General features: G+C 39.3%; 1 protein-coding gene across 3 annotated transcripts in view; it reads right to left on the bottom strand.

Moving 5' to 3' along the window:
* Window positions 1-1,915, bottom strand: part of LOC108972981 — a 53,882-nt gene extending 51,967 nt beyond the window's left edge. Inside the window, exon 1 of one of the 3 annotated variants that reach the window (XM_018939941.1) lies at window positions 1,590-1,915. The gene's annotated coding sequence lies outside the window, so the exon portion shown is untranslated. Of the gene's footprint in view, window positions 1-1,209; window positions 1,500-1,589 lie in introns of those variants that run through there. The other 2 variants (XM_018939943.1, XM_018939942.1) reach the window with 2 other exon arrangements.
* Window positions 1,916-12,558: the final 10,643 nt, after the last annotated feature.

A 12,558-nucleotide genomic window follows, 5' to 3' on the forward strand; every position in this document is an offset into this window, starting at 1 on the left:
GCGTAGCCGGTGTTGGACCGGCCAGGGTTATTTTTTTAAAGCGCGGCCGAAGGCCGCCAGTACAGAAAGGAGTTCTACGCGAAAGAACCCTGAACACTCCGGTGTTGGATCGACTAGGATTATTTTTTTGAAGCGCGGCCGAACGCCGCTAGTACGGAAAGGAATGAAATGCTAAGGTACTGTGGAGGAAAAGGTGTTCAATGCTAAAATACTGTGGATGGCGTAGCCGGTGTTGGACCGCCCAAGGTTATTTTTTTAATGCGCGGCCGAAGGATAGATGCAATTATATACGTATATACATTGCACTGAAACATTTTGGCTTTCTTTATTTTGATTTCTTGTCCATACAAAAATGTTGGCTGGGTTGCATTGGTTTCAGTTTGTATGGAAAAATGASMRAAAACACTGATTTTTGGTCATTTTCAAAGGCCTCCCTACAGGTCCATAGGGGATCTAGGAGATCGAGGGGGGGGTTTATTAAAAAGTTCGATCCTTCCTCTTTCCAATAAGGGGTCGGGAGGGGGGATAGCCCGACTCTGTTTTTCTCCATAAACGATACTTAACCGGCGCGATACAAAACATTCCCCCTAACACTGTATGTACACTTATGTGACAATTCCTTTAATGAATTTTAAATTTTTGCTTTTGTTTATCGTTTTACTTTCAATGAATTATGTGTTTTTTTCCAACTATTAAATAATAAATTAAATAAAACTGCATAAAAAATTTAAATTTTGAATTATTTTGTTAGAAAATCGAAAAATTGTCATCGTATGTTCACTTTTGTGGTTAAGTGTATATACCTTTTATTTTGACCTTTAAGACTTCCGCTATCCGTATATAACTAGTTTTTTAACCCGGGAATCAATGGGCGCTATTCTAAAGTGTACTATTTTTTCATCTTCCTCATAAAAATTTTTAACAGTTCAGTGAATATTTCATATCAAATACTTAAACAAGAACATTGACAACCTCAAAGGTAATGTATTTGACATATTGCTGGAATTTATATGGTCTGTCGAAAAGCTTCGATATTGTCTGTAAAGACGGTTGTTTCCTTATATATACATATGAATAAAAAAGTAATATAGCAAGCATTCAATATGCAAACATATGACTTAGATTTGAACATGATATATTTTAAAACTAAGTAGATATAAATATATAAGACATAATTGCCAAATGTGTTATTTCATTTATATGTATTACTTTAATTTACACTCATACACGTGCAATCTAGAAAACAAATCTATTCACTTTCGTTTCTTTCCCACATTTCGCTTTATGCACTTCACAGGTATCTATTGCACTTTTGTCGTTTCCATCGAAATGGAATGGAACTGGCCCACTTCACAAAATGGCTACCAATTCAATGACTTCCTACAATATTCCGTTTGTTTCTTTTATTAACAATATATAACTTATGTTTATGTCAATTTTATTAACAATTGTATTCAAAACGTAAATGTTTTTTTCGAAAATTCACATAAACTACTTTTCAGTTGTCTTCGGTTAATCACACATATACATATATATGATTTCGTTTGTAGTAAACACAATTGAAAAATATGAAAACACAAAATAGATACCAATTGTAGTCATACAACTGCTATACGCACGGAATTTATATAAATATGTACACTTTCACATGCATCTATATATAAACCAAAAACACAAACGCGTTCATATGTAGAGAGCAATATCGCACACTTAACAATTTGGACATTATAATTACCGATTTCAAATATTTTACTAAATTTCAAATTCGCATTTGCAAACGTTTTATTTATTAATATTAAATGTTGCAATCTTAATATAAGACTTTTTTAATGTTGAAAAAATTAACGATATTGAAGGCGTGTTTCCGAACAAAACACAACGCCACGGCACTTTTCATTTTCCCATTTGCACTAAATTCGTGGTATCGAAGTAGAAATAGTTTAACCCAATTCCAATTTCCAAACTGTTTCACTTCGATACATGGTTGTATTTCTGTGTTCTGCAACACACTACACTTGAAAATGGTTTACTCAAGTGCAGAACACATAGAGTGCGACAGAGTGCAAGCGGGATCTGCCAAATATTAGAATACACACGTTCTAAAGGACACAGTTATTTAGACATCTGCACAAATGCAGGGCAACAGTTGAACTCGCTAACTTGATGTGAGGAACACAATGCTCGCGACTGACTACAGCAGCACGACAGTGAACTGAAAATGGCGTTGTGAATCCTACTACATGAACGTTTGTGAGATGGCAGCAACCATGGTACAAGGGCAGCAACATAATAATGGCCGGCATGTACACAATTTCGTTGTGGCCATACTAATACCTTGCACTACAATGAAATTTTAATATTTTGTTCACAGAGAAATTTTTTATGCAAAAAAATAAGTAAATAGGTAAATTTGTTCGTTTCAAATTATCAATTGTTATTACAAATAACAGAGCTATTTTATGCTTTTATTTGTAAAATAACGTCAGGTTTGTTAGAGATGTGAATAATTTTACATTTTACATATTAGTGGCATCACCACTCTCCCTCATCTCTCTATCTTCCATTCTATCGTCAACTCTACTGCCGTCCCACTGTCGTTGGCAAATATAGGCTCAAATTGAAGTTAGCGAGAACGACAACTGTCGGCCTGCAGTCGTGTAGTCGCGCAGCTGTCAAAATAGGTCCGTCCATAAGAACGTGTGTAGTTTAATATCTGACAGATGTCGTTTGCAGTCTGTCGCGAGCATTGTATTGAACAAATGAAAATATTGTTAAATTTGCCGACGACAGGAGGACGACAATAGACTTTACAGTAAAGAGGAGTGATGCCACAAATGGCACAACTCCGATTTCTTTTGTGCCGCGATTTGAAGGCACCGTTGGAAAGAGGAAGTCCTCCTGATTAAAAATATATAGGGTTGTAGATACCGCAAACGCTTAGTTTACGAGATATTCGATTTTAAAATTCCCAAAATTCGAACATTTCAAGAAGCCATTTCACCATATTAAACACACTTTACAAACATTATTCACTTCAAATTAATTAAACTAAACTGTAAACTTTTAAATAAATCCACATTTACACTTTAGCAGGTTAAAAAATACATTTTACACTCGTAGTGAACATCATTTGTGTGCAAAAAATTACGGCGAAATGCAGCGCTTCCATGTGATGATAAGGCAATTCGCTGAAATTCCTCTTTTTCGCAAAAATTTCTCAATCCATGCATATGGATATTTTCTTTTTTAAATATATGAAACAAATTAGTAATATTATATAATTATTTTAAATATATTGGTCACCTAAAATACAAAACAACGTATTAACAAAATTAAATGGAAATCGCTGACAGATATAATAACCAAAATTGAACATTTTTATAACAAAAACTTAAATTTTGTTTCAATATGAGTGCATGATAACCAAATAATATAATCACTTTAACAACTTTATAATGAAAGCTCAAAACTCAACGTAGAAAGAAGTACTACGCAAAAGTACTTCAATCACCTCGGGTATTCGCTCGACCAGGGTTATTTTTTAGAGCGTGGCCGAAGGCCACCAACGCAAAAAGGAGTTCAACGCGAAAGAACTGATAACGTCCAGGTGTTGGTCCGACCAGGGTTATTTTTTTGAAACGTGGCCGAAGGCCACCAACGCAAAAAGGAGTTCAACGCGAAAGAACTGATAACGTCCAGGTGTTGGTCCGACCAGGGTTATTTTTTTGAAACGTGGCCGAAGGCCACCAACGCAGAAAGGAGTACTACGCGAAAATACTTCAGTCACCCCGATATTATATAAATTTTATAATATTATCGTAGAGTTTCAGTTAGTTATGTTTATTAATTATTAATCACATATAGCATTATACCTATACCGATGCATATGGAAAAAGTGTTCACAACTTAATTATAACTTGAAAAATGTTGGAAAGTATTTTTTATTATAGTTAATATAGAAAAAAGAATCAGGCAAAAGAACAAACAAACAAAAATAGTTAAAAATCCTACATATTTGCTGTTTAAAATGTGGCAACGCTCGTTTTCCTCATAATAGTAAACACTCTAACCTTTTCAACGATGAGTGTGCTAAGTGATTTTTAAATTAATAAATTTAGGTAAAATATAGCAAAAAAATGAAATGTGAACTTATTTCAAAGTTTAGAGCGAATATTTAAATATACAGAGATAAAAACATTAAAAAAAAGTGAAAAAGGAAATACCATGTGTTTTTAGTGCAAATTTTTAAAATTTTCACGATAAAAAGTTCAAAAATATGCACTAATAACATAAAGTATTTCTCTATCTTCCATTAAATTTATTCACGTTTTTCACTCAGTATATTTAAATATGCACTCTAAACATCGAAATAAGTTCACATTTCAGTTTTATTTTGTAATATTTCACTTAAATTTATTAACTTAAAAATCACTTAGCGCACTCGGCGTTGCAAAGGTTAGATTGTTTACAATTATGAGGAAAACGWGCGTTGCCACATCTTAAACACCAAATATGTAGGATTCTTAACGATTTTTCTTTGTTTGTTTTTTTGGGTGATTCTTTTTTCTACATTAATATAATAAAAAATACTTTCTAACATTTTTTAAGTTATAATTGAGTTGTGAAAACTTTTTCCACATATTATACATTTTTCATATAGTATGTATATGTATAATAATTGCTGAGACTATCCAGGTGTGCTACCACCACTGCTATTGAGCCTTGTCGTGGACGACCTGTTAGCACTGCTAACGGAAAATGGGATCCGCTGCCAATGGTATGCGGACGACATTGTAATAATAGACAGAGGTAAAGTTGAGGACACTCTCTCCGACCTGGTACAACGAGGTCTAAACCTGACAAAGGGATGGTGTAGAGGAGTTGAATTGAATATCAACCCCTCAAAGACGACCGTAGTCCCGTTTACGAGACGCAGTTCCCTACCCGGTCTCAGGAATCTCACACTTGGGAGTAGAGAGATCGATATGACTAGCAAGGTCAAATATCTCGGTATCACGCTGGACTAAGCTTTGCTTTGGTCAAAGCTACAAAAACATAAATGGTGTGCAATCGGCTGGGGCTGTAAGCCTAGGATCGTTAGGAGGTTGTACACCATGATTGTGAAACCGATAAGCACCTACAGGCGGTGTCCTCTGCCTCAATAGCGTCGCAGACTTCGGTAGGTACCCAATTATCGAAGCTGCAGTGACTAGCTTATGTCTGCATGACGAACGCAATGCGAATTTACCTAACGTCAGAGGATTGAGGTGATAGCTGGCAATATTCCATTAGCTCTCCTCCCGAAGGACAGCTTTACCAAAACAATTAACTTCACGAAGAAGTTTAAGGTTACCCTCGGCAGCATGCATGACTGAAACGACTCCACTCTATCTTATGCTGAGGGATAGCACGTTGAGGTGGTACACCGACGGCTCGAAAACATCGGAGGGTATTGGTGCAGGGATCGCGGGTCCACGCACCATGCTCTCCATACCGATGGGAAGCTTTCCGAGCATTTTTCAGGCAGAATTCTTTGCCATAAGTCGGTGTATAGAGTAACAGAGAAGGAGTGGGCAGGAAAAGGCATTGGCAACAAGTGCATGGTATGCGACATGCCAAGTGGCTAATTGGGGGTACAACCAGAACAGTTTTAAATCTATAATTAGCCTCCCAAGGGATATACTCAGGCTACTGGTCGCATTTTACACCTGCTACTGCGAGCTAAATAGACATTTAATTAACATGGGCCTATTCCCTTGCGTTAACTGTCGGTTTTGCGACAGGGAGCTTGAAAATCCGGAACACCTGCTAATCGACTGCATAACAGTCTGTAGACGCATTTCGAACGCACTTAGATCCATATTTCCGGATAGCGATCACATCGCCTCACTAGCACCAGGCAGAATATTGGACTTTGTCATGGGGCTAAGTGAGTCCCTGCGAGTTAGGAGAGGGCAAAATAGACCTAAGAATAATAGACCTCAATTATTCATCTACCTATCAATCTATGTTTAGCAACCATTTGGCAGTTAAGTTCTGGTAAACTTTTCAGAAATAGACGCTCTGAACACATAGAGAACGACACGACATGACAGCATGACAGTGATGTGCTGAACACATTGAGAGCGACACTACATGACTGCCGGACAGTAAACTGTAAACGGCGTCGTGAAGCCTACTACAAGAACATTTGTAAAAAGCAGCGACATAACAATGGCCGGCATGTACACAAAACAACACAGCTACCCATTTTGTATGAACACAACTTTCCTTTCACTTCAATCAAGTTTTAATATTTTATTCAAAGATAAATTTTTTATGCAAAAAATAAGTAAATAGGTTTCTTTGTTTTAAATTATCAATCGTTATTACAAATGATATAAGAGAGCTATTTTATGCTTCTCTTTGTAAAATAACGTCAGGTTTGTTAGAGCATTGAATAATTTTAAATATTACATATTAGTGGCATCCTCTCCTCTCTGCTCCCCACTCTTCTGTCGTCGGAAAATTTAAAAATATTTTTAAACTAGCGGGAGCGACAGCTGAGAGCCTGCAGTCGTGCAACTGTCTAAATAACTATGTCCATAAGAACGTGCGTGTTTTGTTATTGAAGTCTATCGCGCACTATGTGTTCAGCACAAGACTCTTGATTAAGGTGCTGAACACATAGAGAGCGACAGAGTATATATGCATGTATGGCCACCAAGAATGTTGCATCTCAGTTGAAATATTTGCGCTAATCATGAACGGCCTGGATGGTCGTTTGATAGTATGTGTGCAAATGAGATTTACTTGTTTATGGGCTTGTAGTTATGGGCATACGAATCCATGTTTTCATCCATTCCAAGAATCTTCCATGGAATCATTTGGTATAGTATTACTTCGTGGGAGTGACAGAACATTTAATTTAAGTCTCCTAATCTGTTCTATACGTCTCCAAGTTTGTCATGATTGAGGCTGCAGCTTCCCTTACTCAGAGGACTGACATGTGAGTGTCGTCAAATTGTCCACTGTAAAACTACCGCCGTATATAAAAAGGGAAAACAATATAAGAGTCTTCTATGTACACTGTACACGTCCGACAGCTCAAACAAATATCATGATGGCACCTTATAGATAGCTTCTAAAGCATTCACGTCTACCTGGTATTTAGATTAGCTGGAGGTCCAGATCCACAAATCATCTTTATATCCTTGATTGCACGTCTGCTATCATTCTGTGGGTCCACCGTTATTTGGGCGAGGTTTGTCATTGTTGCTGCCACATTGTGAATCTTTTGAGTCAATGCTCTTTTTCGGCCCCTATAGACGGATCTTATACTTGTATAATTGGGCGAATTCGTCACCCAATATTTTACCATACTGGCCGTTACATCAACCGCCTCGCTGGATATTGTTCGGGAAGCACCGATTACTCTTCTTCTTCTTAATTGGCGTAACATCGCTTACGCGATTATAGCCGAGTTAACAACAGAGCGCCAGTCGTTTCTTCTTTTCGCTGCATGGCGCCAATTGGATATTCCAAGCGAAGCCAGGTTCTTCTCCACTTGGTCCTTCCAACGGAGTGGAGGTCTTCCTATTCCTCTGCTTCCCCCCGGCGGGTACTGCGTCGAATACTTTCAGAGCTGGATTGTTTTCGTCCATTCGGATAACATGACCTAGCCAGCGTAGTCGCTGTCTTTTCATTCGCTGAACTATGTCAATGTCGTCATATATCCATGGCCAACGTGCAAAGGACCATAAATCTTTCGCAGAACCTTTCTCTCGAAAATTCGCAACGTCGACTCATCCGTTGTTGTCATCGTCCAAGTCTCTGCACCATATAGCATAATGGGAATTATGAGTGACTTATAGAGTTTGGTTTTTGTTGGCTTCATTTTGCCTACTCAGTAAGAAGTAGCACCTGCTGGCAAGAGATATCCTGCGTTGGATGAGGTCGATGATATCAATATCATCGGCATACGCCAGCAGCTGTACACTCTTATAAAAGATTGTACCTGCTCGCTTAAGTTGTAGCTCGACCTATTTTCTCCAGCAGCAGATTGAAGAAGTCGCCCGATAGGGAGTCGCCTTATCTGAAACCTCGTTTGGTATCGAACAGCTCGAAGACGTCTTTCCCGTTCCTGACGGAGCTTTTGGTGTTGCTCAACGTCAGTTTACACAGCCGTATTAGTTTTGCGGGGATACCAAATTCAGACATCGCGGCATAAAGAGTTTGAAATGCCGTCCAGTAGAGTGCAAGTCGAGTAGAAAATCGTTCGGCTGTTTGTTGTGATCGCAGCTTCTCGACGTCGAACCTTCCTGGTGTTTGTTGACGTGCGTTTTTTGCTGCACACAGGCGGGTGCGAATTTTGGCAGCAACAAGATAGTGGTCCGAGTCGATGTTAGGACCTCGGAGCGCACGCACGAATAGAACACTGGAGACGTGTTTTCCGCCTATCACAACATGATTGATTTGGTTGGTGGTTTTTCGATCCGGAGACAGCCAGGTAGCTTGATGTATTTTCTTGTGCTGGAACCTAGTACCACAGATAACCATATTTCGAGCCCCTGTGAAGTCGATAATTTGGAGATGTTTCGTCGTGGAGCCTGAATTACAAATATACCTTCTTTGCCCACCTTGGCGTTAAATTCACCAAGCACGATTTTGACATCGTGGCGGTTGCAGCTCTCATAAGTGCGCTCCAAGCGCTCATAGAAGGCATCTTTGGTCACATCGCCCTTCTCTTCCGTCGAGGCTTGGGCTCAAATTAGCGTTATGTTGAAGAACCTCGCTTTGATGCGGATTGTGGCTAGACGTTAATTTACCGGAGTGAATGATAGTACTCGGCGACGGAGTCTCTCTCCCACCACGAATCCCACACCAAACTTGCGCTCCTTTATATGGCCACTGTAGTAAATGCCANTCTCTCCCACCACGAATCCCACACCAAACTTGCGCTCCTTTATATGGCCACTGTAGTAAATGCCACAAGGACCTACTCGTCTCTGACCTTGTCCCGTCCATCCCATTTCACGGACGGCGTTGATGTCAGCCTTTATTTTCACGAGGACATCAACCAGCTAGGCAGGGGCTCCTTCCTAATTAAGGGACCTGTCATTCCAGGTGCATGCCCTCAATTCGTAGTCCTTCTTACGTTTGCCATGGTCGTCATCAAAAACGGGGGTATCTCATCCGAGGCTTGTTGTTCCTTTCCATTGGTATTATTTTTTACGTGGCGGATCCCAAACCCTGCACACAACCTTGCCGAGCGGATATTTCGCCTTCTCACTTTAGCTCGCCTTCAAATGTTCTTAGGCTATCCAGAGGATACTTGGTCAAAGAACAGAAGTCATGAGCTGCTTGAGTCATATGGAAAAGAATCGTTTCTGGCCACTCCCAAGTGAATGGCAATCAGAGAACTTTCCTCACTTACGTGAACTTATACACATGACTCCACCCTCCACCTATTACTCTTACTGCCGCCTATAATCAATGTCAATACGTTCGCGAGTAGAAATTGTCGGCTGGAACGCACATAGTTTTTGTTTGCCATCATTCTTGATAAAGCGCTTAGGATTTTGTTCGCTTTACCTGAAGTGAGCTATAGCTTCGTTCGCGAGATTCGGGTCTCCGAGAGCAGGCTCAACTGTCATGCCTTATTCTGCTGATGAGAGATAGCCTTACGCTGACGTATATCCCTGAACCATGGAGAACAGCGAAGGTGATCTTTGTACCAGATTAGAAAGGTAGAACTATTCACTGGCGAAATCCTTCGGGCCAATTAGTCTAACTTTATTCTTACTAAAATGTATGGAAAAGATAGTGGGTTGTGAAATAAGGTCGAAAGCTCTGAAAACTGCATCCTGCATGAGAACAGGCATAGATCGCTGGAAGGAGGGAAGTAATGTTTGCTCATTCCTAGACACCGAAAGATTCTTTGACAACACGTCTCAAGTGAGCGTAGCAATGTGAAACAGTTATGAGCTTCTCTAGAGCTGGTCTTGAATGGTTGCCCTTCGCGGGACCATATTGCTGCCTTGCCAGTTTTGTCTGCAATCCATGTGCTTTCCGGACGCTAGGAATATTGTTCACTTAGTATAGCGACATCAATGTTCTCTTCTGTTATTGTCTGGTCTAGTAAATCCTGTGCTGCTGCGCAATGATTTAAGTTTAACTGTATTATCCTCATTTTCTTAGAGTCTTCATCATCTCCAGATACTTGAGGCAGGTCATGCTCAACACCGAGTGTTCCCCCTTGCAAAGCATGCAGCTCGGAACGTTGGTGCATGCCTTTGCTAAATGCTAATTCCTAAATTTGCTCCGCAACGTGTGCATTGAGAAGATCTGTCTGTCGAACTGCAGCAGTTACGCGGCATGTGACCCAGGTGGAACATTTATATTTTAATGCAGCTTTGGCATCCAGAGCACATAGGCATATTAGAGCTATCTGTGTGCCACTACGGGTTTTTCTCATACTTTTGACGCTAGATTTTTCCAGGTTTTGGATCCCACACTCTTTTTTTAGCGCCTCGCAGATTTCTTCAGGTGTAGTAATTTAATCTAAATCCTTACACACTATTGTGACGCTATGGGTTTTTGACTGTATCAGCGCCATTTCACCCACCGCTCCCTCCAAGACACTTTGGAATGACTCGGTTCTCTTGTCCACCTGATTTTTTAGCTCAATCAGTAGGTCTCCTTTCATCGTTTTTCTTATGCGGGTTACGTTTGATCCCAACTCTTCAAGCCCGCTGTCGCTTTTTATATTCCGGAGAATATTAGCGTATGAAGATCCTTCCTTTTTTGTTATAATGATGGCATCCGGTTTCGTTCTTATTTTCTTCTGAATCGGCTTTCTCTTTTTAACAACATCCACCCACTTCTCACATACGTTATATTGACCCGTAATATCTATTACTTTCTTGGCCTCACTGCTCATTTTTTGTACCTTTTCGGTAGCCTTTTTTGGCTTTTTTGTGGGGGGTAGCTCTCCCGATGCTTCCCTCAGCCGCTTTGGGGGTATTCATCTCCTTGAAAATATGAGAAAGCTGTGTTGCTTTCTCAACCATAGTTTTTTCCACCGGTTTCTCGGCTTTATTATATAAGCACATTATGCTACTAAGTAAATCGCGCATTGCCTGGTTTACGTGCCTTTGACCAGCCATCATATTTTCTAGCTCTTTTATTTTGCACCCAAGCTTGTTTAAGTAGTTGGAGGATTCATTACTTAGTGATTTCTCTTCACTTTTGCTTGCCCGGTCAGCAGTTCCACTAAATGTTGATCCAGCAGCGGGGGATTCCTCATTTCTGTCGTTCTTGAAATTTTAGAACTCCTCCGAAAAGGATTCTCTGGTGTACGCCCCATACTATTCTCGTAGGCCATACCTCAGTGAGAGAATAGTTTGGGTACACCTATTAGTGAGTACGATCAGTCCCTGCCACTAAAACCTAACTTAAATTATATATGGTTGCCAATGCCTAAACCAAAAGCAAAGAGAAAAGGAGAAAAAAACAAAAAAGCGAAACCGGAGAACAGCTGATTTGATCAAAGAAAAACGCAAATTAAAAATAAGCGCACGTTTGATTCGCTGTTATTAGGGGAAATAAAACTATAACTAATAAAATTTGGAAATTGGCCGCGAAAAGGGGCAGGTATTTGCAAATAAATTTTGGTTAAATCAGATTGTACTTATCTATCTATTTAGTTTTAGTATCCACTTGGAACGTCCGGAACTCCGGTAAGTCTTAGCACAAAGATTTAGTGTTTTCACTATGAAAAACTAGGATTATTCAGCGTAATAATCCAAGAGCGCAAAAAACACCTCACTCAACACCTTTTTAAACCTTTTAAACTTGCCTTGGCAATATTACTCTAGGCGCTATTTATTATAACAACACTAGCATATAATAACCGACACACGCGACGTACACGCATTTACACACCCACGAACCAACCCGATCACGCACTTAGGGAATTTTCAGAATATAGACACGCGTAATTTCGAGGAATTTGACGTACTACGACTTTAACGACATTACTTTTTCGCATTTATTAACGATTTTAACTTTAAACTAAATAAAAACACAATTTAACACTTTAAACAAATGCTTTTCACTAATTTTAACAAATATTCGCAGCAACAGTTAGGAATTACGTCTACACACTCTCGTTAACACTCTTAAACCTTAACCACTTAATATGGGTATGTGTGCATGTTCATATGTATGTAGCACATTGTTTATGCTACATGGTATGGGGTTGTTTTTAAGTGCACATGCACTTTTTTATTCAATTGCCTAAATGCATACCTTAGGTCAATATGTTATCTTAAGTATTAAGTGGGTAAACGTGGGGGTAAACACATATAGTGTGCCTTAAGCCGCGTGAAGATTCTATCCTCACACGTACGTATACATGCACTGTTGCGCTTATTCAGCAGTGTCATATAATAAAGTATATCTGTCCTGTTCTAATATACCCCATCGACGGCTGATGCAGGGTTGCATTTTTTAATTCCTATTTTAAAAATTTCTTAAAATTTAAAACTAAACTTTTTAATTTTTAAATTATTAATT

The sequence above is a fragment of the Bactrocera latifrons genome, unplaced genomic scaffold, assembly GCF_001853355.1.
Source record: "Bactrocera latifrons isolate USDA-ARS-PBARC rearing strain unplaced genomic scaffold, ASM185335v1 scaffold_440, whole genome shotgun sequence".
Lineage (NCBI taxonomy): Eukaryota > Metazoa > Arthropoda > Insecta > Diptera > Tephritidae > Bactrocera > Bactrocera latifrons.